Source organism: Sorex fumeus, unplaced genomic scaffold, assembly GCF_029834395.1.
Source record: "Sorex fumeus unplaced genomic scaffold, SorFum_2.1 ptg000063l, whole genome shotgun sequence".
In the NCBI taxonomy this organism is placed as follows: Eukaryota; Metazoa; Chordata; class Mammalia; order Eulipotyphla; family Soricidae; genus Sorex; species Sorex fumeus.
The window spans coordinates 67589483-67616843 of NW_026606120.1; the positions used below are offsets into that span (position 1 = coordinate 67589483).

Below are 27361 nucleotides of genomic sequence, written 5' to 3' on the forward strand. Positions count from 1 at the left end.
AAACAGCATTTGAGGTGAAGGATATATTAATTAGATGAGGGGAGTCCTCACATTATATATACATATGGCAAGTCAATCTGACACACATATTTTAAATATTTTATAATCTTATTTGTTTATCTCAATGAAGCTGAATTTGGTTAAGTGAAAAAGGCACTGGAGGGGCTGGAGCTATAATACAATGTGTAGGGCATTTGCATGCGGCTGACCCAGGATCGATTCCCAGCATCCCATATGATCCCCTGAGAACCACTGGGAGTAATTCCTGAGTGCAAAGCCAGGAATAACCCTTGAGCATCGCTGGGTGTGACCCAAAAAGAAAAGAAAAAGGCACTGAAGAGTAGGAAAAAATCAGAAGCATGAAAACCCTGATAGTAATTTATAATTATTTCATGTCAAGCACTTGCATTCTATTGAGAGTGGAGGAAAAATGTCTATATTTAAGATAAGATACAGTTTGGATGTTGCTCATGATTTAATAATAATTATTAATATATGTATGTGTATAGATATAAACATATTATAAAGTATAAAAAACATAAATTATATTTATATAAACTTGGCTGCATCATTAGAAGCACATTGGATATAATTACTCACTTTAACTCTTAATTGAGTAACAACCAAGATGCACTATCCAAGACCACCAGAAACAATTTCCAAGTATTGAGTCAAGAGTAGATCCCCAAACACAGGATGCAATGCAAAACAAATACTGTATTTTTTTGAGCAAGGGATGTAGCTCAGTAGTAGACCAATTGCCTTGCATCTATGAGACACACTCCCTCCTTCCCCAACCCCAACCCCCTCCCCCCCCACACACACAGACTTCTTGGAAATTAGTATATTTTCACATATAATGCAATTGAGAAATTTTTCTTTACCAATGGTCTTCTTAAGGAGAACATTATATTTGTATCAGAGAAGTATTTGAAACAAAAACCAGAAGGAGAAATAGAGACCTCCAGGACATGTTTAAGTCACTTAAGCACCGTAGCACTGTCCTCGCATTGTTCATCAATTTGCTTGAGTGGGCCCAGTAACATCTCCATTGTGAGACTTGTTGTTACTGTGTTTGGCATATCAAGTCCGTCACAGGTAGTTTTGCTGTGCGAGCCAGATACTCTCAGTAGCTTGCTGGGCTCTCTGAGAGGGGCAGAATTGAACCTGGCTAGGCCTGGTGGTTTGCAAGGCAAGCACCCTACCACTGTGCTATCCCTAAAGTCACTAAAGATTTTCTACAGAAAGCCTCCAATGAATGAGGCCAGGTTCTGTTTTCTGCAGGAGTCTTTGTTTTGCAAAGCCTCTTGGTGTTTTGGTTTGCAAGTTAAGAACTAATGGAGTGTTGGGAAGTAGCATACACAGCATAGTCATTTGAAATTCCATAAGGGAGGGAACAGGGTCCAAGAAGAGAGAATCACAGGTGGCAATATAACTGAAGAAAGATTTTGCAGTACAAAATTGTCTCCGAATTTAAATTTTCAGTGAAATTATATGTATTGCAAGATGCAGTTGTTCTGCATGAAACTGACATTCTTCAGTTTACCAAAAATGAGCAGGAAAGAGGGAGAGGAAAGTGGAGAGAAGGCAGGAAGGGAGGAATTCATTTTATTGTATAAATGAATTTGTTTTAGAACATCCTCATTTAAACCCCGCTATATATAAATATATATATGTAACATTTATATATGATGTTAAATATATAACATTTATATATATAAAATGTTAAATTCATTCACACTAGGAGAACAACTGCTATTTAAACATTTGAAGTGCCCTAGAATATAATACACACTCCAGAGGGTAGCATTTGAGAGACCCTTTGAGCATCAGGAGTCAAGAGAAGTATTCACATCAGTCAATTCTTCCTATCTTTACCTATATCTAGAGACTTTGTTTATTAGCATACAAGATGCTAGAAATAATTTCTGCTAATGGTATGCATTCACCAGTATTTAAGCACATATGGGTTGGCACTTGATGAATAAGGATCAAATGAGTCCCTAAAGCGTATACTCCTTTCTAGCAATGTCCTCGCTTCAGAGCTCCATTTAACTTCAAGGTCAAGACATTGAACAGAGAATTTGGTTGTCTGTTTCCAACTAGAAGATTGGTTGATTTCTGTTGCTGGTACTGTGTCAGATTAATTTTAAATAACCCCTTCAAGGTAATGGCAATCCTTTTTGAGAGTGCCTCAGTAATATTTTACCATTCACCAAAAAAGTACAAGCTTTTGTGTATGCTCTGACTGCATGTTTGCACGTGTGGCAGAAAAACAAAGACATGTTTGCATTGTAACATCTATGAATCAGGCTATTAGGAAGAAGATTAGCATCATCAGTATCTCATTATTGAAGGACATTAATGGGCACCCAGAAGATTCTGTAAAAGAAATAAATGAAACATAATGGTGTGTCTCAGAATCTTAGCTTAGGATAAGGTGACTTTGATCTAGCAATGGACTTTCAGGCAAGTTCACAGAAATTTGGCTGCATCATTAGAAATATATTGTGTATAACTTCTATACTCACTTTTACTCTGGTTGAGTAACAACCAAGATGCAACATCACTAGCCTCCTAATTAATATGAATACAGGTGTATGCATTTGTATGTATTTGTACCCATGAATAAATGATAGCTTAATCTCATCCATTCTTGAAATAACCTAGTATATTTTCCTACTGTGAAAAGTACTTGTCAAAAGTTGGTGTAACATTGGGCTGAGTTTTGGCAGAACTAGGTCAGTATCAGAGCAGTGTTAGTCACAAGCTGGTAAGATCCTACCTCCTCCAAATGTCCCAGACCAGCAACATTGATACCATCAGCAAGTTTTCAGAAATGCAGACTCTCTAACCCACCCCAGATCTTCTAAATCAGTCTTCATTCTAACATAATCTTAGATGTTTCATATACACATTCGAGTTTGACAAGCACTGTGTTTGGACCATTTCCTTGTAAATCTAGATACTGCTTTGAATGTTACAAATTATGAAGAGCAAAAATAAACCTGGAGGAGAAGAATTAGTACAGCAAGAATGCCTGTGTAAGGTCATAAGTAAAGATAACCACCCTCTAGACAGAAGTCAAAATATGTAGCATGTCTGGCATCAATAATTTAAGAGAAAGACTAGATGCAGCAATGAAGCAGAGACTTGGAGTTCTCTGAACCCATGTCATCCCTTTGGTTAATATGGGTGAATTGGGGAGTCTACATCAGTAATGGCTTGGTGATGGGCATACAAGGGCCTAGTGGCATTGGGTTTTCATAAAAGATGAAATTTATGTATGTTTCTTTATATTTTCATCAATGGTATGGTAAAATAGTAAATGTATGTTGAACTCATTCAGTCAACCAATAGCACCACCCAGTAAAATGGAGAGTTGTCAGGCAGGATAATCCTTACCTGTTCCTCTATTCAGATGGCAGATTGCTCGAGGTAAAGGTAAAGGCCCTCCCATTGTTCATCGATTTGCTCGAGCAGGCCCAGTAACGTCTCTATTGGAGACTTTGTTGTTACTGTGTTTGGCATATAGAATACATCACGGGTAGCTTGCCAGGCTCTGGCGTGCAGGTGAGATACTCTCAGTAGCTTGCCGGGCTCTCTGAGAGGGGCGGAGGAATCGAACTCGGGTCGGCCATGTTGGCTGTGTGCAAGGCAAATGCCCTACCACTGTGCTATCGCTCTAGCCCGGCAGATAGAACATGATAATTGGAGTTTGCATGATTCATGATTAAGGTCTCTCCATTATTAGGGCTCATGACACCTAATCACTCCTACCTGATTCTTCCTTAAAAAATAAAAATTCACATGCAGAAGAAAACAAGGATATTCAATACAGCACAATTGAACTGGTTAAAAATGAAAGGAGGGAAATCTAATTATTAGTTGGAGTATAGAAAAATCAATGTCAATTTATAAAAAGGTATGGTACATAGTAGTTAAAATGTATGAATCGATCTACAGTATGATAAATGAGAAAAATAACTTGGAAAGGGATGGGTATGGGTGGATAGATTTTATATCATTTTAACCATATCACAAACAATAGTAAATGGGAATTGCCTTTAATGAAACAAAAGACTGCTGGAAAATAGTTGGAAAATACCAACCCTAGAAGAAAAGGACTTTCAGGGAGAATAGAGATAAAACGGAAGGGCAGCCTTCTCCCTGCCGTGACGAGACTCCAAGTTGCTGCCCATGAATAGTTCCTCCGGCTCCTGAATGGCCACGATCCCAGAGGCACACAAATGCTTCTGGACTGTGAATTAAGCTACAACCTCGGGCCACCCCCTGTGGGAAAGAGTGTTGTCCCTTCTGTCTTTTCCCCTCAGCAGCGGCATGGTGACTGCCATCTTCCAGAGCTTATTGGACAGAGAGTTATGAGCCTGCAGTGATGAGACATGCTGGGCCTCATGGGATGGGAGCTGGAACCGACCCTTCTCCCCGTCCCGACGAGACCCCGAGTTGCTGCCCACAAACGGCTCCTCCGGCTCCTGAATGGCCATGTTCCCAGAGGGACACAAACCAATCTCGGAACCCAGCGGCTTCTGGCAGAAATCCCTCTGGATTTAATTACTAAATCCAATATGCTCTTCATTATCAGCAATAGAAAACAAACTATCTAATGATGGCTTCTCAGAAGGTCTGAATATTTGGAGAAAATTCCAAATAATAATGGTAGGTCTTCTGTCGAAAAATTGAATGCAATCAAAGTAGAGAGAGAGTAAAATGAATATCATCTGTCACACAGGCAGGAGGAGGGGTGGGATGGGGAGTATACTGGGGTTCTTGGTGGTGGAAAATGTACACTGGTGAAGGGATGGGTGTTTGATCATTGTATGAAAGAGACTTAAACCTGAAACTTTGTAACTGTTCTCATAGTGATTCAATAAAAAATAAAAATAAAAAAAAAGGAAGAGCAGGACCAAGCATGTCAGCTCTACCTGGAAGATTTAATTTTGCTTTGGGGCCACAACTAAAGGACTTCATGAATCACTCCTGGTGAGCTCAAGAGACCATATGGGGTGCTGGTGATTGAACCTGGGTCAGCTGCATCCAAGGCAAGTGCCCTACCCTCTGTACTGTACTGTACCCTCCAGCTTTCAAAGGTTTAATTTTTTTTCTTTAAAGAAAGAGAATCTAATGTCAACTTCTCTTTGGTCAACTTTCACCAAAAGGGTAGGAAAAACATCAATGTCTATTATATTATTGTCCAGGATCTTGCGTATTTGACTACAATATATACATACATACATTATATATGTAATTATATATACATAAATGTATATATGGGCTGGAGCAATAGCACAGCGGGTAGGGCGTTTGCCTTACAAGCGGCCAACATGGCCGACCCGAGTTCGATTCCTCCGCCCCTCTCGGAGAGCCCGGCAAGCTACCGAGAGTATTTGATATGCCAGACACAGTAACAACAAAGTCTCCAATGGAGACGTTACTGGGCCCGCTCGAGCAATATATGTAATTATACATACATATTACTACAGGGAATTAATAGTTAAGAAAGTTGAGGGATGGAGAAAGAAAACTAGTTCTATTCTGTTGGAATCTTACTCATTTTGTCATTCAAGCTGCTTCCCATCTCTTTCTTCTGTGGTCAGACACAGAGGGTGGCCTAGGGCTTTATCTCTAAGGATAGAAAATACATGGTAGAGCTGAGATTTGCCAACCTTTTTAAGAAACATGAAGTTTTCTGTTGAGTCTTCCCTGATAGCAGGGAGTTTGTTTCCATCAGGGCGATCACCCACTAAGTTCCAAAAATGAAATACACATCAGAGAAAATATGACAGATGAAGAGCAAGGAAATCCTCAAGCAGTGACAGAGATGCTTAGATCTTCCTCAAGGAACTCAGATCTTTACCATTGTGACAGGTAAAGCCCCATTGCAATGCTGAAATAATCACAACCTGTGAGATGAGCCCTTGGCATCCAAGTTCTAGAGGAGAGAAGATGAGTTTCTAGAACTTAATGGGTCTGTTGATCATCATACAGATGAAAAAAAACAGGATTAAACTCGAACCAAATATCCAGGCTCTGAGCACCTCTTCTTTCTATAGCATTTCAACCTCTATCTAAAGTACCTTCTTTATTTTCTTGTGATTTGTCTTATGCCCTTACCTGTACCCAACAAAGGTCTGAGTCAGAGAAAGACATTTATATATATGTACAGTGTAAGTGAGGCTGGAGTTTGGGGAGTCAGGCAAAGTAGGAGGGTACATGAACAGACCCAAAACCAAGTCAGGGGAGTGATTAATTTGGGAACAAATTCATGTGTCCTTCCTGATTTAAGCAAAATGTGACAGGATTAATGGTTTTATTGTCTGATAAATAAAAGCCTGTAAGTGCAACAGACATATGTTTCTTCTCCTACCTTAATATAAATGGAGAACTTTTCATAAAATGTAAAAAAAAAATCCATTTTACTTTGTTATTTTCCTTTTACCTAATGTTAACCCCACTGGGATGCAAAAGTTAGGTTTTGCTTATTTGTTGCTTTTATTGAGATGTAGCATATAGATTTTACAAATATTCAGAGATATGTAAATATATATTTTAGAGGGATAATGACATATATATTACAGAGAGGGATAATAGAGGACATGTAACCCCCTCCAAAAAAGTCTAGAATATTTCTAGCATCCTAATAGATTCCCCTTTACTCACACTCCACCCCAATCAATTAGCACCTCCCCACTCCCAACAATAGAGGTAAAAACAGTTACAGTAAAAGTTACAAATGTTGACTTTTTTTTTTACAGAGTAATATCAATAGTATGGAACAGAATGTGCATTCTGTGTCTAGTTTCTTTTGCAAGATTTTTTCATTGCTGTTCCTTTTATTTATTTATTTTTTGTTTTCTATTGATGTGTCATTGTATGACTATACAAAATATATACTTATTTTCTCAGCTGTCATTGGCATTTTGGTTGTTAGAGCCTGGTTCTAATGAATGAAACTACTGTAATGTCTCCTGTGCACATATTTTGACTACCAAAATTCCAATTTAGTTCACATTTTACCTGCTGGGTTTTAGAGTAGTTGAAGTTGTTATTTTTAGCTTTGAAAGAAACTCCCAAGCAATTTTCCAGTGTGGCTAGACCAGTTTATACTCCCACAAGAAACTTTATTTGAATTCTAGTTACTCCACATCTTTGCTAGCACTTGGTATTGTTTGTTGTTTTAAAATGTAGCCATTTCAGCTGGTACTGGTCATCATGGTTTTTAATTTGCTTAATAAATAATGACTTGACTTTCATATGCTGAGTGAACCTTTAAAATTCCTCTTTTGTAAAGGAGGAATACTTAATTCTTTTACTCAGTTTTCAAAAGTTTTTTGGATTGTTTCTTAGCAGTTATAGGAGTATTTAATGTCTTATGGATGCAAGCTTTTTTCTTAGATTCATGACTTGATCTTTTGTCTTTTAAATTATATATTTACATAAATAGAAGTGTTGTTTATTTTTTGTTTTTATTATATGTCCCTAACCTTTCCTATTCCCCAAGAGAGAGACTTCCTTTCATCTACTATTGAAGAAACATTTATCTCAAAGTCCTGAGACTACCTCTCTGTATATTCTTCTAAAAGTGTTATTATTTAGTGCGGAATAATTTTAAACACATGACCTTTTTAGTTAAATCTTTGCTTAAAGTCCCAGCTTCCCTACTTAAAAGATGCATACCCCTGATCGAGTAATTCCGAGCTTGAGTTTTCTCATGCATAAATGAGATAAAACCTGCCTAATAAATTTGTTGTGAGAACTAAACAAGATATGCATATAAAGTAGGCAGGAGAAGTTAAGAAAAATTTACTTATCATCCTTTCCTCATTTTGCCACATAAAAATAATACTTAAGAGTTCTTTGCAGTTAGCATATTAATGAATTAAACATTTATGAGATATGTGCTCTTAGTGGAGCACAGTAAAAACTCCAAAAACTAAGGCTTGGGGCAGTAGAGATAGCTTAATGGGCTGGAGAACAGGTTTCCTATAGGAACACTTGATTAGAGGCTAGGCACTACATAATCCTCAAAGCCAGGAGCAGCAGCCCTTGAACCCTTGGACATTGTCAGATAAACTTCCCGGGCCCCCACCCGCAAAAGACTAAAAAACCCTAAGACTGATTCAGTTGAAGATTTTTAAAAAAGTGAAAAATAACAGTGTTAAAGTCAAGTAACAATTTAAAATCCTAAAGATTCTTCTCAGAAGATAACGGGATAAAACAAAATGCCGGAATACTCAGAGAAGAGCAGTTGTTTCAGTCAGCCAGAGCAATGGAGACTTTGCATGAGTTCTGATATTTTAAGCAGGATGTGAACATCGTTTATAGAGAATGTTGAAATGGTTCAGATAAGATCTTCTGAGATAAACAAGAGAAAACACACAGCATATAGAAGAGGCACTTTGAGTTATCTGGAGTGGAGATTTTTTTTGAGATGAGGATTGGGAAATATTACTATGAATTGATTCACTCATTAATTCAACAAATATTTATTGAGCATCTACTACCTGTTTAACCATATATGATGTCTGATTTTTTTTGGCTATATGTTTAATTCTCTGATTTGTTTTGTGTATTATGTATGTCTGTGTTTAAATAAAAGAGAAAAGTACTATATGTATAACATATGTAATGAATATGTGCATGTATGTACATATTAAATATTATATAATATATACATATTTTCTATATTATTTTATATTTGCCCGTTCTAAGGACAATACAGATTGATATTATGACATCATATTACAGAAATGAAGGACAAAGCTCAATCTTTAAAGTAAGAAAGTTCAGTAGAGATTGCTATGAATATAGGGTATTAGATATTAGAAGATCTTAATAAATAATACTATGAATTGATTCATATTTTGGAGCAAAATTCAGGAGGAAGGAAGCTTATGAAAAGCTGATTAAAAAGGCAGTGGATGTGAAAGGGATCACACTGCTCTTACTCTGTATCTTTTGGTCGGCTCACATTTTGGGCCAGCCTGTAGATTAGGAAGAATAAGCCCTCCCAGCACAGAGAGATGCCTGCTTCACGTGTATCTATGCACAACAAGCGGTGTGACTGGGGGTATGGGTGTGACCACCTGGGTTCCTTAACAAGAAGCTCTCTTTCATTTTCTGCATAGATGAACCAGATAGAACCCATCTCCACCACTGTGGACAAAATCCTTCTCTGAATTTCATATTCCTTCTTTCATTATTTCTGAGTGACTTGAATGAAATAAAGTAAAAAAAGTAGCAAACACGGTGTCTTCTCCCACACAAGGAGTATTGTTTCTTTGTTTAAGAGAAAGTTTTGAGAAAAAAAGTAAAAGACAAAGAATGTATTCCAGAAAGATATGTTCAGGTCAATGAGAGTGTTATATAAATTTGGTAATCCCAAAGATCCTATGTTATGGACAACTTGGATAATGATTTCGAAAAAAAAATAAAAAGCAGTTGTTAACAGAAAAAAAAGCAATGGACAAGAATATGGAATGCTGTTCAGAGAAGGAGACACCAAGGAGAATAGACACAAACAAAAATAATCAGAGGAATGCAGAGAGAGAGAGAGAGAAAGAAAGCGAGAGATAGACATACAGAGACTAAAAATCAAAGGTAGACCAACAAATAATTAAAAGGCAACAATTGGTGGGAGAAAGAGGGGGGAATAGAGAGAGCTGAAAGAGGAGACAGAAGAGAATCAAAGCTAAACAATAAGTTGAAAAGTGATGGATAGTTGGATGGGGAAACAGGGAGAGGGAAAAAATAAAGAAAGGGGGTAGAATGAAAAGAGCAGAAAATGGGAAGAAACAGAGGGGCAGGGCAGGACAGGGCAGAAAAGTTCAAGTTGTCCTTGAACTTTTAGAGAGAGATACAGGAGACAGACACATTTAGGGTTTTGTGCAGTGTTTCAGCAGCACCAGTAAAAGCCAAGGGCAACATTCACCTTTAATAAGTAACACTAACAAATGGGACTGTAGCACTGTAGCACTGTCCTCAAATCGTTGTTCATCAATTTGCTCAACTGGGCACCAGTAACGTCTCCATTGTGAGACTTGTTACTGTTTTTGACATATTGAATACACCACCAGTAGCTTGCCAAGCTCTGCCATGCGGGTGGGATACTCTCTGTAGCATGCCAGGTTCTCCGAGAGGGACAGAGGAATTGAACCTGGGTCAGCTGCGTACTGCCTGTGCTATTGCTTCTGCACCCCAAAAGAAACAGTGATCAGCCTACTGAATGGGAAAGGATATTCACCAAATATCTTTCTGATAAGGAGTTGATATCAAGGATATAAAAGGAACTGGTTGAACACTACAAAAAGAAAACATCCAATCCCGTCAGAAAATGAGGCGATGAAATGAACAGAAACTTTTGCAAAGAAGAAATTCAAATGGCCAAAAGGCACGTGAAAAAATGCTCTTCATCACTGATCATCAGAGAAATGCAAATGAAAACAACAATGAGATATCACTCTACAGAGACTGGCACACATCCAAAAGAACAAAAGTAACCAGTGTTGGCGTGGATGTGGGGATAAAGGAACTCTCCTTCATTATTGGTGGGAATGCCAACTGATCCAGCCTATTTGGAAAATAATATAGATGCTTCTTAAAAAACTAGAAATTGAATTCCCATTTGACCCAGCAATACCACTTCTGGGTATATATCCTAAGGGTGCAAAAAAGCACAGTAGAAATGACATCTGCATCTGTATGTTCATGGCAACACTGTTCACAATAGCTAGAGTCTGGAAACAGCCCAAGTGCTCGAGGACAGATGACTGGTTAAAGAAACTTTGGTATTTTGGAAAGATGAAGTCATGAAATTTGCTTATAAGTGGATGGTCATGGAGAGTATCATGCTAAATGAAATGAGTCAGAAAGACATGGACAGACATATAATGACTGAACTCATTTGTGGAATATAAAATATCATAACATGATATTAACACCCAAGGACAGTAGGAACAAGGGCCAGGGAGATTGCTCCATGGGTGGAAGCCTGCCTTATGAGCTGGGGAGAAGGCAGCTGGGCTAGAGAAGGAATCACAAAGTCAGTGATGGTTGGAGGAATCACTCGGGATGTGTGCTGAGAATAGATACGGGACCAAACATGATAGCCTCTCATTATCTGTATTGCAAACCGTAATACCCATAAGTAGAGAGAGAGTAAGAGAGAAATTGTCTGCCAAAGAGGCAGGGGGAGGGTACTAGGGACATTGGTGGTGGAAAATGTACACTGGTGGAGGGATGGATGTTCTATCACTGTATGACTGAAACTCAAACATGAAAGTTATGAAAGTTTTGTAACTGTAGCTCATGGTGATTCAATTTAAAAAAAAAAAAGCAACACTGATCTCATTCACCACTAACACCCCTCCTCCAAGAAATCCATGAAGCCTCATTATCTGTTCAGAGTGAATCCTTCCAAGCACATTTCACTGTATAGCTTACATTCTGTTAGGAAGATACCCACTGTGGTGCTGGTCTTTGGGTTGGGAAATCACTGTTCTTAAGTTGGGTTGTGTTTCCTCTCAAAGTTCTTTCTTTCTTCTTAAAATTACAAACCAATGGTATGTACATATATTTGGGTGTCATTCTTTCTTTATATGATGAGGTGTGAGGATTTTTTGGTGAGGATTTTTCTGTGTGTTTAATATTTAAAAGTACAATTGAATGGGGCTGTAGAGACAGTACAGCAGTCAGGTCTTTGTCTTGCACGTGGTTCAACCTCTAGCACCCCATAGGATCCCCTAAGCACAGCCAGGAGTAACTCCTGAGTGCAGAGCCAGAAATGACATCTGAGCACTGCTGGGTGTGATCCGCAAACCAAAAAAACAAAATAATATGATTAATACTCCATGGTAAGGATGATGCATGATGTATTTAGCTAGTGCTGTGTTCAACCTTGAGTAATGTGTAACTTTTTATATAGAAATATAATCAGCATTCATTTACATATTCCATTGTCTTGGATCATGCTAGCAGTCCCTAAAGTATGGTCTGAAGAAATAGCACAGGGACTGAGACACTTGTCTTGCACACAGTCAACCCTGATTCAATCCTTAGCACTGTGTGGTCCCCTGAGCATCACCAGGGTCACTCCTGAGCAGAGAGCTAGAAATAGCCCCTGAGCATGCCTGGGTGTGACCCAAAACACAAAAAAACTTTCTTTCTTTCTTTCTTTCTTTCTTTCTTTCTTTCTTTCTTTCTTTCTTTCTTTCTTTCTTTCTTTCTTTCTTTCTTTCACATAGCCCGAGATTTTATTTTTAAAAATTTTACTGAGGCACAATGATTTACAATGATTTACTCATAGTTGAGTTTCAGGCATACAAATGCTCCCACATAAATCCCCTTACCAGTGTCAACTTATCTCTTTCAATGTCCCCAGTTGCCCTCCTAACCTCCAGCCTGCCTCCTTGACAGGCACATTTTAAAGGTGTATTAATTTTTTTTTAATACCCACGATATCCTTGTATCTTTTTTATTTAAGGGATTCAGTAAGATAATGTGCACAGCCTGAAGCTGAGTTCCTTCCTAATTTCCTCTGGTTGGGTCCTGAGCAGTCCCTGCTCACCTCCCCTGAATGTTCTGTAATGGGGAGGTTGCTCTGTACCTAGAATCACAAAGAGCGTTTTGGTTTAAAGGAAGACAGTGACCTATATTAACTTTAACCTATTTAAGTTTTAACCCCCAAATAATTCCTAACTTTGCAAACCACATTTTATTATGCTCCTAACTTTTGTTTGTTTATTTTGGGGACCACACTTGTGTGCGCAGGGCTGACTCCTGGCTCTGGGCTCAGGAATCACTCTTTCAGGGACTGCAGGGGGGCAGAGAAGTATGTAGGGTACCAGAGATTGAACCAGGTAAACTGCATGCAATGCAAGCATCCTGCCTGCTGTACCATCTCTTTCAGTCCCATACCTAACTTCTTAATCTATTTAGAACTTAGCTTATGATAAAAATCTAACCCTTTATTATAAGGTAAAGGCCCTCCCGTTGATCGTCGATTTGCTCGAGCGGGCCCAGTAACGTCTCCATTGGAGACTTTGTTGTTACTGTGTCTGGCATATCGAATACTCTCGGTAGCTTGCCGGGCTCTCCGAGAGGGGCGGAGGAATCGAACTCGGGTCGGCCATGTTGGCCACTTGTAAGGCGAACACCCTACTGCTGTGCTATCACTCCAGCCCTTTACTCCAACCCTTTATTATAACCAACTTAAAAGTAACTCAACCAGTTTATTTCCTATAAATTTTAATATTTCTATTTCCCCACTTTATTTATACACCATGGTTTGCAAAGTTGTTCATGATGGTTTATTCCAGGCATATAGTATTCCAGCACCAATCCCACCACCACTGTCACCTTCCCTCCGCCATTGTCTCCATTTTCCCAACCATCCCTCAAGCCTGCCCCTGTAGCAGGCCCAGTAATTTATTTTATATTGCTAGTTACCACTAAATGGCTAACAGAATGTTCAAAAAATATTTCCATAGAAGAAAATTTGTGAAAATTGTTATATCTCACCATGTGGACATTAAGTCCTTGTCTGAGATTTTGCTAAGCTATCAGTACAAGTTAAGCCTTCTGGGTTAATATTTTTAAGTTTATTTAAAATTTAATTTTAAAAAAAACAGTCTAGATTTCTTGGCTTTTGCGTTCCATTTTATCCAATCTGTTGCACTACTACTGGGATTTCAGTACTGCAGAATTTGGTGATGTTGCTCCAGAAAATCCCAAATATTTAACTGGGCAGTCTGGCTGAAGGCATGACAGTGACTTTGGGGTGTGGGAGTGGCTGCCGGGGCTTTGTTAGGCTGGGAGCTAGCCTGCCCCCCTCCAAGATTGCCATGCATATCTCACCCAGTAAAGGTGTTTAAAATATTGTAATAAATATTTTGAGATTTATTTTTGAGTCTCTGGAACAAGGCCGGTAGATGAGCTTATATGGTGACAGTGATGGGATGTGGGCTTCTGGAGCTAGAGTCATCCATCCTCATTCCAAGAAGGCCTAAAATTTTCAGCCCAAGAGACCCAGGTACCTGAAGTTTTTGGCAGATTAGCTTCTCTGTAGAGCTCCGTCCTGAGATGACTGTCCACAGGCATGGCAGCAGCTGACTTTGGGTGTGGGAGCAGCTTTTGGGCTTTGTTAGGGTGGGAGCTGGCCTGTTCACCTCTGAGATCACCCCAGAGGTCTCAGCTGGGAATGGGTATCCAATAAATTTTTGTGGTCAGTATCTCCATATTTATGTCTTATCATGCCAGGGAATTTTTTAGCATCATCAATGCTATTTCATTGGTTTTTATGTCACTTGATTAGTGATTATTCACCAAATCCATTAATTTTTATAACATTTTATAAAGTAATTTTATAAAGTGTGATATCCGAACAGGTAAGCCTCTAATAAGATTTTGAAAAGAAGTCTTTTTCTTCTATGTAATCTTCATAAATAGTTTGTTACTATTCTTGATATTGAATTATTTATCATGAAAATAATATTTGCTCAAGCGGGCCCAGTAACGTCTCCATTTTTTTTTTTTGAGACTTGTTGTTAGTGTGGAGTGATAGCACAGCAGCAGGACGTTTGCCTTGCATGCAGCCAGCTTGGCCGAGCCAGGTTCGATTCCTCCGCCTCTCTCAGAAAATAATATACAAGAAAAATTACTATCTTTTCAGTCTATCATTTCTGAAAGATGAAAAGACCTTAGTCTTACTGACTTCTGATAATCTCTCCTCTATTTGTTTTCTCCCAGATGAGCTATAGCACAGCAGTAGGGCGTTTGCCTTGCACACAGCCAACATGGCCGACCCGAGTTCGATTCCTCCGCCCCTCTCAGAGAGCCTGGCAAGCTACTGAGAGTATCTCGCCCGCACGGCAGAGCCTGGCAAGCTACCCGTGATGTATTCAATATGCCAAACACAGTAACAAAGTCTCCAATGGAGACGTTACTGGGCCTGCTTGAGCAAATCAATGAACAACGGGAGGACAGATTTTAAAATTAAGTGATGTGCAGCTTAAGAGATAGTACAGTGGGTAAGGACTTGCCTTGCATGCAGCTGGCCAGGGTTCAATTCTCAGCATCCTATAGGATGCCCAGAGCCTTGTCAGGAGAGATCCCTGAGCACAGATCCAGCAGTTAGCCCTGAACATTTCTAGGCGTGACTATAAAAGTAAAATAATTAGCATGTGTTTGAGATTATCTAACAGTCTATCTATTTACAATTATATTTATTTCTGTTTTCCTTTTTTTAAATTATGAATTTATCTAAACATTGCAGAAGACTAGTTTGTTAGACACACTCATATATACATCACTCTGAAACAAAAATATTGACATTGTCATGTTTCTTTGAAATATTTTTAAATATAATTTGTAGCAATTGTTATATGCTTTTCCAGTGCCATTCTAATATTCTCTTTAGCATGTATACATTTTTATTATTACTCATGTGCATACATCCCTAAACTATTTAGTTCCATTTTGTAAGTTTCAAGATACACATATAATCATATACACTATATTTTACATTTTAAATTGTAAAATTCTTTCTAAATGACTTTTTCACTTAGTACAAGTTTTAGTCTATCTTAATACAGACAAGCATAATTTTTCTTAACTATGCTATAGCATTCCTGCATATGAATCTGACAATAAATTTGCCTATTACTATATTTATGAACATTTATATTGTTTTCATGATGTGCTTCCATTATTCTCCTATTATATTTTATGTATATTTCTAGAATATAAAACATTTAATTAAAAAGTCCAATGTGAGAGTCTTATCTCATTAGTTTTTTAAACCGTTTAAATTTATCGTGATAACTAATATATTTGAGTTTATTTTCCCATTTTATTTGTTCTCTGATAATTGTCTTTTTTTACTTTCTGTTTCATACTCTCCTGTTAGCTCTCCCCACTCATGATTGTACTAGATCCTTTGTCTTCTTGCCTTTTAAATATTTTTTAACAAACTTGGAATTTATGTATTTTGGCTGTAGCCATAGCACAGTGGTAGGGTGTTTGCGTTGCGGGGCCAGCCCGGCCAAGCCAGTTTTGATTCCTACACCCCTCTCAGAGAGCCCTGCAAGCTACCGAGAGTATCTCGCCCGCAAGGCAAAGCCTAGCAAGCGCCCAGTGATGTATTTGATATGCCAAACATAGTAACAAGTCTCACAATGGAGATGTTACTGGGCCCACTCTAGCAACTTGATGACAACAGGAGGACAGTGCTACAGTGCTATTACATATATATTGTATTTGCAACAATAAAACATGTGTAAATACTGTATTTACTCACTTTTAATAAGTTTTATAATTCCCATCCATTAATTTTTCAGTGTCCCTAGGCAGTATAAGGAGTAAAGTTCATGAACTATAGTATCAACAGGCTTCATTTAAATCTTATAGCATCTGCCACTTGAGTAGCTTATAATTTTACATAAGTTATATGTTTTTGAGTCTTTGTCTCCATGATTTTCTGTTTTGTAGAAACATTTCGATTAAGTGAAATGATATGTTTGAAGTGCCTGGAAGGGTATCTGGCATGAAAACGTTATTGATTAAATGATAGCTCTTACTTTTTTTGTCATGGTTTTATTCACGTTTGGTCTTATTTTTGTTAGAATGTCAATAATTATTGTTTTAAGATATTTTTACCTGATACACAAATAATTCCACTTCCACAGATATAGAAATGCTTATTCATGAGAATGTTTTTTTCAGTTCCCTAAATAGTCATAATGGAAAATTCTTGCAGAAGTAATTGAACAGCTTCGGTGGAGGGGTTTTGGGCTTTCTCTGATATTCATCCTCTGATATTCATCTGCTCATTCACTGTCTTTATGTGAGAAATTTTTATTGCACTTTATTCTGTGGTGCAAGGGGTCAAATATTGGCTCTCCATTCAAGGCAAGTACTTAACCACTGAACCATTTCCCCAGCCTACTATGGGGAATTTTAAAAGTTGCTTCCAACTATTAAGAGTTCTCTTGCTAGGGCCTAAACAATGGTCCAGGGAAGGTGCTTGCCGTGCTTGTGACTGACTGGGTTTGATCCCCAGCACCGCATATGGTCCCCAGAACCTTCCAGGAGTGAACCCTGGGCACTGATGATTGTGGCCCCAAAACAAAAATAACAACAATGAAAGAGTTCTCTTGCTTCTTGGCTCCTGTCTCCATTTTTTCCAACTATTTGTCCATTCCTGGTGATCTCTTAACTCTATGGCCATTTCCAGTTCTATTTTATTACGTGGCACTTGATGACTTCTCTTCTGTTTTTTAAATTACAACTCTGTGAAAAAAGTAAAACAGAACTCATATTTATCCTTGGACTCTTGAGAAGAAGTAGACACAGTGGTTAAGAATACAAACTTTCGGGGGCTGGAGCGATAGCACAGCGGGTAGAGCGTTTGCCTGGCATGCAGCCAACATGGCCGACCCAGGTTGGAGTCCCAGCATCGCATTTGGTCCCCCGAGCACCGCCAGGAGTAATTCCTGAGTGCATGAGCCAGGAGTAACCCCTGAGCATTGCCAGGTGTGATCCAAAAAGCAAAAAAAAAAAAAAAAAAAGAAAAAGAAAAGAAACTTTCAAGTCCAACAGTCTAGTATGTTAGCTTCACCCCTTATTGCCAGTGAGAAGTTGGATAAATTACACAATGTTTCTAATTTTTGATTCCCTCATCTGTAAAATGGGTTTAAGGACAGTAACACTGAAGAGGTACCTATATGAGTTCAATGTGGTGATGCTTTGAGCAGCGCCCACTTTTGCAAACTATTTATATGTTAGTTACTATTATCATTTCTTCTTTTATCTGACTCCTGACTGCTTAGGGCATCTTCAAATTGAGCTCAAGCTCAAAGCTAATGCCATCTAGCCCTGGAAACTATGAAGGCAGCTTTACCTGCAGTCATCTAGGCTGTCTTACTGTTTAACAGTCGTGCTTGAATGCACTAATGCTCCCTACACTCAGCTAAGGTCAGTATTGCTGTTATTTCTTGTGCTCTTCTTCAGTCTTCCAATCCTATTATTTTTTTTTTTCACCTTGAAAGTGAGAGCATAGCATTTGCGTCTGGAGAGCACAAACTCTTGTTTGGCCTACCATTTGAAATTCATAGTCACCTAACCCCTCAATGTTCCAAAGGAAGCGGATTTATAGAATTGCAGGGCATTAACCTAATGATGAAAGGGCATTTGCTTACTTTCTAAATAAAATATCATCTGGGAAAATCTGGCAGGATGATGAAAGCATTTTATTGACAGAGCTCTATATAATCCTTAGTGGGTTTGGGGTTTTTTTCCCTGTTTGTGCCTGAGGATTTTTTTTTAAAGCTGAAAATGCTGTGGTGCTCTGGAATTACATCTACCCTCCTTTATCCCTGTGTTAAAATCATATTAAAAGTCTGTAGGACTTTTTCTTTCTTTCTTTCCACTCTTTAGTTTGTGATTCTATGCCTGTGTGCAACATTTTTAAGAGAGATAGGATGATTTTGGCATTCCCAGAAATCTGAGAAAACCTGTTTTTGAGGGGGGTAAAAACATTTAAAAGTACTTCTGCATTTGTGCCTTTAGAGATTAACTTTTGTGAAGAGAGGTCTCAGAGAAATCAGACTCTCATAGTACTGTCTTTCCATTTGTAGTCATCTGGCTTTGATTTGCAAGTGAGGAGACCTTGAGGATACTTCACACAGAGTTTTGGAGGTGGCTGATTACAGAACAAATGAGCTATCTCGGACTTCTAACTCTGAAACTTGTTAAACTCTGCTCTTTCACTCAGTTTTCCTAGGCAAAGGGTTTTGTTTGAGAGTTCTGTTCCAGATAACAAGAAGGCAAAATTTCATCTTTAGAGATTCATTGGTGGAACTTGTTCATGTGTTATTAGGAAAATGTGGCCTCTGCTGACTGATTAACTGGAGTGGGATGTTCTGTTTCAGTGGCAATTAATTTATTTTTCAACTCAAAATGCTTTAAAAAAATTGCAGTTGGAAAAAAATAGCAGTTCGGTTGCCAGAAGTCTTAAGTCGTGGTATTGGCTTTTGCCACTAACTCTTTGAAGGTTTGCTCTCATAGGACTGTGCATTTAATTAAAAATGGAATCAGAAGTTTTTCAAACTTCCTTCCATCTCATGATTCTATGTCAGATTTTTTTCTAGATATACTAGACAGAGATAGTACATAGATTAAATATCTTGCCTGGCATGTAGCTAACCCTGGTTTTATTCCCCGGACTATGTATAGTTCTCTGAGTACTGCCAAAAATTTTCCCTGGGCACAGAACCAGGAATAACCCCAATACCAATTGTGCCCCACCAAAACCACTCAGAAGAAAATAAAAATATACTAGACAAATTTGGAAGAAAATTAAATATAATTAGATAATTTATAATGATAACTCATTAGATTTTATCTTACAGCTTATTCTCATAGCCATTCTCAACATATAGAACAGGAGTTCAAGAAAGCATTAGGGGTCATATTGCATATCTACTGATGAAGAAAAATTACTTAGAAGAAGAGAAAGCAGCCCTCATCCTCCATGGCTCAACGCTCCTCATCAGTCAGCCTTTAACAAATTATCATCAATAAATTATTTTCCTTGATATTTCCCTCTCTTAATATAGTATGTAAATGAAAGGAAAACTATCTGAATCACCAGGTATCTAGCAATTGAATCTTTGTTGTGGCCAAATGAATTAGTTCTATTAATGTATCCTCTGGTACATGAACGAAAGCAAGCACAAGAAAGAAACTGAGGGGGTATGGTGCCGCCAGCAGGCCAATCAAGGGAACTGCATCAGCAGCCTGATGGCACTGTCAGACTTTCAGATACTTCCCAATTGCTGCTGTGCCTTTGGCCAGACCCCAAAAACTTGGGGCAAAGTTTACCAAGAAAGTAAACAGCCAAAAGTTAGGGATGTGGGAGACACACCCACAAGCCACCTCCGGCTCAGCTATATAATTGGAGGCATGGCCTCTCTGGTTCCTGATAGAACTGCTTAACGGCCATGATCCCAGAGACTCAGTAACGAATCTCAGAACCCAAAGGCTTTTGGTAGAAATGCGTCCTGTTCCTGCAGTAGGTTACTGGCACTGGGCCACTCAGGTTTTGTGCCTTGGCCCGTTCCCCTTGACGCCCTGGTGACCGCCATCTTCCAGAGGCCACTGGACAGTCAGGTTTGGGCTTGGAGTGACAAGACACACGGGGCCTCACCAGATGGGGGTGGAACCAGCCCTTTCCTCCCCATCCCAGTTAGACCCCGAGTCACCACCTATAGGCGACCTCTCTGGCTCCTAATCAAGCTGATTAATGGCCATGATCCCAGAGACTCAGAAACAAACCTCGAAACCCAGTGGCTTTTGATAGAAATGCATCTGGACTGCATACAAGGTAGCTGCTGCCTCAGAGCTTATTGGAAAGCCAGATATGAGCCAGCAGTGACAGGGCAACTGCAGTCTCATGGGAAGGGGGGGCGGTACCAGCTCGTCCTTCATGGCCTATCGAGGTCAATAGTTGCCCCCCATGAGTGGCTCTCCGGCACGGCCATGGCTCCAGAGGCAAAAGTACTTAATCCAGAGCCCAGCAGCTTGCAGCAGAAAGGTGAATAGACCATGCGTTAAACTACGGTGCCATGCCTCCCCGGGAGGGAAAGGGTGTTGCTCCCTTCCACCTCCCCCCCCCCACACACACACACCCCAGCATCAAGGTGGCTGCTGCCTCAGAGCTTATAGGAAAGTCAGGTATGGGCCGGCAGTGACGGAGCAACTGCAGTCTCATGGGAAAGGGGGGGCAGTACCAGCTTGTCCTTCACGCCCTACCGAGGTCATGAGTTGCCTCCCATAAGCAGCTCTCCGGCATGGCCACGGCTCCAGAGGCAAAAGGACTTAATCCAGAGCTCGTCAGCATGTGGTAAAAAACTGAATGGATCATGCGTTAAACTACGGCACCATGCCTCCCTGGAAGGGAAAGGGTGTTGCTCCCTTCCGCCTTTTTACCCCCTGGTAGCAAGGTGAATGCCCTACCACTGTGCTATCGAGGTGGTCACCGCCTCAGAGCTTATTGGAAAGCCAGGTAGGAACCGGCGGTGAGGGGGCAACTGCAGTCTCATGGGAAGGGGGGCAGTACCGGCTCATCCTTCACGCCATACCGAGGTCATGAGTTGCCCCCCACAAGTGCCTCTCCGGCACGGCTATGGCACAAGAACTTAGTCCAGAGCTTGTCAGCTTGCGGCAGAAAAGTGAATGGACCATGCATTAAACTACGGCGCCATACCTCCCTGGGAGGGAAAGGGTGTTGCTCTCTTCTGCCACCCCTCCCCCCTGCCCCACCCCAGCAGCAAGGTGGCCACCACCTCAGAGCTTATAGGAAAGCCAGGTATGAGCTGGTGGTGACGGGGCAATGGCAGTCTCATGGGAAGGGGGTCAGTACTGGCTCATCCTTCACGCCCTACCGAGGTCACGAGTTGACCCCCAGGATCAGCTCTCCGGCACAGCCATAACACCAGATGCACAGAAACCAATCTCATAATTATCTGGCTCTTTGCAGAAATTCAAAATCCACGCGGCTGCAATAGCGGCCAAGTGACATTATATGATTCCCATAACCAGCTATAGAAGACAAAGTATTTCACAATGCCTTTTCAGCAATTCTGATTGTTGGGGGGTAAATTCTAAACAATAATGGTGCATCTTTTGTGGAAATAATGAATGTAATCAATGTAGAGAAGAGTTAAGTAGAAATCACCTGCCTCACAGGCATTTGGAGGGATGGGAGGGGTGTTTATTGGGGTTCTCGGTGGTGAAAAATGAGTACTGGTGAAGGGAAAGGTGTTTGATCATTGTATGACCGAGACTTAAACCTGAAAGATTTGTAACTTTTCCCACAGTGGTTCAACCTACAGTGGTTCAATAAATAAATATAAGAAGAAAAATAAAGAGAGAAACTGAAAGAGTAAAGGAGAAAGTATACATTCTGATTTCATTTGATAACACATGCATATAAGGCAAAATGTTGGTCAACGTGTAGATGAATCTGATATAAATCATTATACCCTAGGAGCAAGCTCTTCCAAATGGCTAAAACTGCATGTGGTCAAGGCAGGGTATATAGATTACCTTTTTTTTTTGTCTCATTGTATAATTTTTTGTCTCAACTATGACATTTTTGCAATTAAGAGTGTCCTATTTATTATTATGTTGGGATAACAGGTATAAACTGGACATACCTTAAACAAATTAGAAGTTATTTTCATATATATATGTATATACATATATATATATATATATATATATATATATATCCCTTTTCTAGATAGATCTTAGAGAATGGGAAGCTTTCACATTTTCTCTGGTGGCACACTGGGATACGGAGGGATCTTTAAGACTTACATTAATGCTGTCCTGTAAACACAATTGTATATTTCCCTAGTCAGTAAAATGCTGGCAGAAGTCATGAGCATTATTTCTAGGCTTATGGCATGAAAGCAAATTTGGGGTAATTCCCCATGCTCTTTTCCCTTCTGCTTTAATGTATGCAGCATGGTGATTTGAATACATATGTTTGAATACATTAGTTGCAGATTGCAGAGCAACAAGACAGAGGGAGTCTGGGTACTGACTTGGAGAACTACCAACAGTCAGTAGAGCAACTGGAAATTTTTCCTGTATGAGAAACAAACTTGAACTGTGATCTTGAGATTTTAGATTTTGCCTATAACATTATCACATTTAATATCATCTCAACAAGCACATTTCATAAACATTAACTTTAAATATATTAAAGCTATCTCTTTTTTCTTTCTCACAGAACTGTTAGCCTCTCCAAAATAAAAAGCTAGAATTGGTATTCAACTGTAGTGCATACATTCTAAATATTATTTGGTAGTATCAAATGAAATTGCATTGTATTTAGATGAATAAAATAAATTCTATATAAAATAATACATTCAAACATTATAGAACTTTTTTCCAGATGCTAGGAACATGGTAATTTTTTTTTTTTTTTTTGCTTTTTTTGGGTCACACCCAGCAATGCTCAGGGGTTATTTATTCCTTGGCTTTGCACTCAGGAATTACTCCTGGAGGTGCTTGTGGGACCATATGGGATGCCGGGGATTGAACCCAGGTCAGCCGCATGCAAGGCAAACGCCCTACCCACTGTGCTATCTCTCCGGCCTGGAACATGGTAATTTTAAGAGATGTTAGTCTTTGAGATGATACTTGAAGACGCTGAATGAAATGAAGAAAATTGTTGTTATAGAAAAAAAAAATAACTTAACACATACAAACTATAACACATACAAACAAAAGAAGTTAGTTAAGTCTGACTGGATCATTGAATTAGTCAGAGAAATACAAAACATATGAATGACTTCAATTAAAAAATACTTATTGGACACCTGGCAGAATGACAAACACATGAAAAGAATATTGAATAAAATAGATTACATGACAGAAGTATTCAATAAATGCCACAAGCACACAGAAAGATCACCCTCAAAGTAGTCTAAAGTGAGCTTGTTTAGTTAAGTAAAGGAGTTTTAGAGAAATAAAAAGGAGATGGGGAGAGGGAGGGTGAGGGAAAGTGTACTCTCAGGATGTTATAGAAAATTTTCTGAGAGAAACATGCCTCTTATGTCTTTATGAAAATAGGTTTCCTTAATTTGTTTTTTGTTTGTTTAGGGGGCCATATCTGGTGATGCTCAAGGTACTGAACCCTGTTGGCCCTCAAGCACCCTATTCACTGTGCTATCACTCCCTTGCTAAAATGGTTTTTATAGCAGAGCTTTTCCCAAATTCCTCTGTGCTGTCACCCCAGGCTTTGTTTTGAGGCTGTGGCCTTGGGGAAGAGCCTTGTATTCTTGATGAGCCTTGGATAATCTTTTTTTTTTTTTTTTGATAATCTTAACTGGACCTTTTGGTTGGCTTGGAACTTCTTTCTTTCAGAGGGGATCCACCCTTCTTTGTGTCTACCTCAGATTTTTCCTGAGTAGGTGTCTTCATGACTTGAGGCTACTTCCGGCTTGGTGACTCTTGAAATACCCTTTTCTTTAAATACCCTCATAGTTATTTTTTCCTGAAAAAAAAAATACCAGGATTCCTGTCATATTTATCATCCTGCAATAGTGACTCCTCTTATAAGAGGCTACCAGATCTGTGGAAAGAGTGAGTCATCTGGCTGCTTCTTGCTGAAAGTGAGTGACAATATGGGCCATTGGGTGGAGTTTCCTTTGGAGAGGTCTCTCTGGGGACCAGCTGTAGGACCCATATGGGATGTTCATTTGAGGCTGCATCTTGACCAGCATCTGTAACTCCAAGGACTTTATAACAGAAACATTTTATTTTTAAATATTGTAGCCAAATATGGGCTGGAGCGATAGCACAGTGGTAGGGTGTTTCCCTTGCATGCAGCCAGCCCGGCTGAGCCAGGGGTTCGATTCCTTCGCCCCTCTTGGAGAGCCAGCAAGCTACCGAGAGTATATTGCCCGCATGGAAGAGCCTGGCAAGCTACCCGTGATGTATTCAATATGCCAAATACAGTAACAACAAGTTTCAAAATGGAGACATTACTGGGCCTGCTCGAGCAAATCGATGAACAACGGGAGGACAGTGACAGTGACAGTGACAGTGACAGTGACAGTAGCCAAATATGATAGTGTAAGAGATGGAAAGACCCAAAGCATGATTTAATGTTTCCCCTCATCCCTAACGTAGATCTTGAAGTCAGATGGTTTCCTTAGTTGGTGGGATCAGACACAATATTTACCCCTTTTATTTACATGGTTTAGAGAGAGGAAAGGGGGGATTTCTGATTCAAGAGTAAGAGACATGTGAGAGATAGGAGACTATTCTTGTCTTTTAGAAGAGGGATCCTTTTAAAGTGAGATAATTATAATCAAAGACCTTAACCAAAACCTGAGTACTGAGAACCAAACCCATCCCATGTCTTAAAAGGGTGTAGCTGATTTTATTTTAGATTCTAAACTGAAATTTTTTTTATCATTACTTGGAAAAAAATCATTGACACCTGAAAACATCACATGCACATTTCTGTGCAAGCAATAGGTCACCATTGATAAATTGTGTGATAATCTTTGAATGACAGTCCAAAAATTTTGGATAATTGTGTTATTATTGCGGGAGCAGGTTTGGGCCACACCTAGCAGTGCAATGAGACCATTCCTGCCTTTCTGCTATGAGTCATTGGTGCCTGGGAAGCCATGTGGTGCCAAGAATCAAACGGAGATTGACTATTTTTGAGGGAAGCACTTTAATTCCTGTACTATCTCTCTGACCCCCATTTTTCATAAACACTTAGACATTATTATAGCACAGTGACCAAGAACACCTGTTTTACAAGCCTTTGGTTCTGATGTTGGTGGGCCCCAAAGGTGGCTAATATGAAGTGGGAGGAGAAAGAGAGTCACTTTCTCGTCATCTGCGTCTGTCACCCAAGACCCAGAATTTCTAAGTTCTTGTCTCACCTTGCAGAAAAGAATTTCAGTAGTAAACAAGCAGTGAGGTAGAACAGATTTTATTCAGAAGTTTTTGAAGGTGTGGAGGGGAGAGAGAGAGTAATGTGCCCAAGGAAGAATGCGGGCTTCTCCAAGGGCAGAGAGAGCACCACACACATCCCAGCATTAGACATGAAAGCATGAAAGTACACATCTCGAAGAGGAAAGATGATGGCACCACATATACTCGGATGCCACATGTGCTCAGCCACATGGGCACAAGCCGCACATGGGCTTGGGCAGCATATATATGCTCTTACTTTGTTCAAGGTGGCTTTTATAGGGTATCTTATCAGGATGTCTTGATCTGGAATGTTCTGAAGTCCTCTCTCTGGGCTGAATCGCCAACATTGATTAAGGGATAGGTCTGAGGGTATTCAAGGAATTTCCTTCATGCAGAAGGGTCCAATATTCTCAGGGTCTGCTGCTGAAGGTCTTATCTCAGGTCTCATTTGACCTTAGGACTTTTATTTCTTAGGAATTTTATTGTAAATTCTGGTGGCTTTATTCCCTAGAAGTTTCATAACTAGGGGGTCCTTCTCTGTCTATCTGCCTGTCTACATCAGTCCCACTCATGCCAAGAATGTTCATGGCAGCTCAGGAGTTGAATTCTGGCAGTTCTGCTATCAGTGATGCCTAACACTCACCAAGATTGATTTTAGACTCACCGCAGCCAACTATGTGTTAAGTACCACAATGGGATGTGAGCCCCAGCGAGCATTGCAACTAAAAGAGAGGTGCAAGTTTTATAATAGGACATGTAACCCTTATTGGACATGATTATGAGCCTTCAACAACATCCTGGTAAACTCTCCAATAAGAGTGTGAGTCTCCTGATGAAAAGAGTGTGACTCCAGGAGAGCATAATCTAAGGAGTGTAAATTCAGTGAGCACTGCAGCCAAGTGTGGGAGTACCACAATCCCAGACGCATAGCTAATGTGAGCACCACAGCCTGGTAGATATGCAACCCCAGATAATAGCAATGCTATCAATAATAATAACAATGAAGGGAATGAGGGAATTAAAAAGAATTGTTGAGGTGATAGTGGAAAACATGAATAGAACTTTGCTTCAGAAAGAGGAATCTTAATAGGTGTGAGGTTGGCAGTGGAGAACATTGAGAAGGGAAGTCTCCTGATGGTAGGTAGCTATAATCGTTCATCATTTTAATTATGGGGGTCCTCTGTTTGGAGAATATAGATTTATGGGAGAGAATGGATTTGAAGTATAGCAGAATCAAATGTCCGAATCCCTTGGGTAGATGACTATCACTTGGGAATAGTTTCAGTCGTGAATGGCAGAAAAGAAGGTGGAGTCAATAAGGCAGTCCAAGGTAGGAATCTCCTTCTGTCTTCTCACCGGAAATGAGGTTTTAGTATTAGTTTAAGTGGCTATGTGAGCTCTCACCATCATTACCACACTCTGGTCTACTAGAAGAATAGCATTTCCCTTTACAAACTGCTGAGTGGGGCTGGAGCGATAGCACAGCTGGTAGGGCATTTGTCTTACAAGTGGCTGATCCGGGTTCAATTCCCAGCATCCCATATGGTCCCCCAAAGTACCGCCAGGAGTAATTTCAGAATGCGGAGCCAGGAGAAATCCCTGCGCATCAATCACCAGGTGTGACCTCTCCAAAAGCAAAATAAATAAATAAATAAATAAATAAATAAATAAAAACTGCTGAGTTTCTTGCACGATGGAATCCCATATATCAGAACTTAGGTTGCACATTCACAGAATCTACAGGAGAGGTAGGAAAATATTCCCTAATCTGGGAAGTTATCTGCTTTACTAAGGATCAGGGATCTTCCTGTTCGGGGAGGGGAAAAATGAATTT

General features: G+C 39.7%; 1 protein-coding gene and 1 non-coding gene across 2 annotated transcripts in view; both read left to right on the top strand.

Annotated features, from left to right (window-relative positions):
* Window positions 1–27361, top strand: part of CA10 (carbonic anhydrase 10) — a 599980-nt gene that overhangs the window by 60499 nt on the left and 512120 nt on the right. The gene's annotated exons all lie outside the window — the stretch shown is intronic.
* On the top strand, window positions 3647–3785 carry LOC130036308 (U8 small nucleolar RNA). The gene has a single exon (XR_008794352.1). It is a non-coding gene; the product is annotated as a U8 small nucleolar RNA (small nucleolar RNA).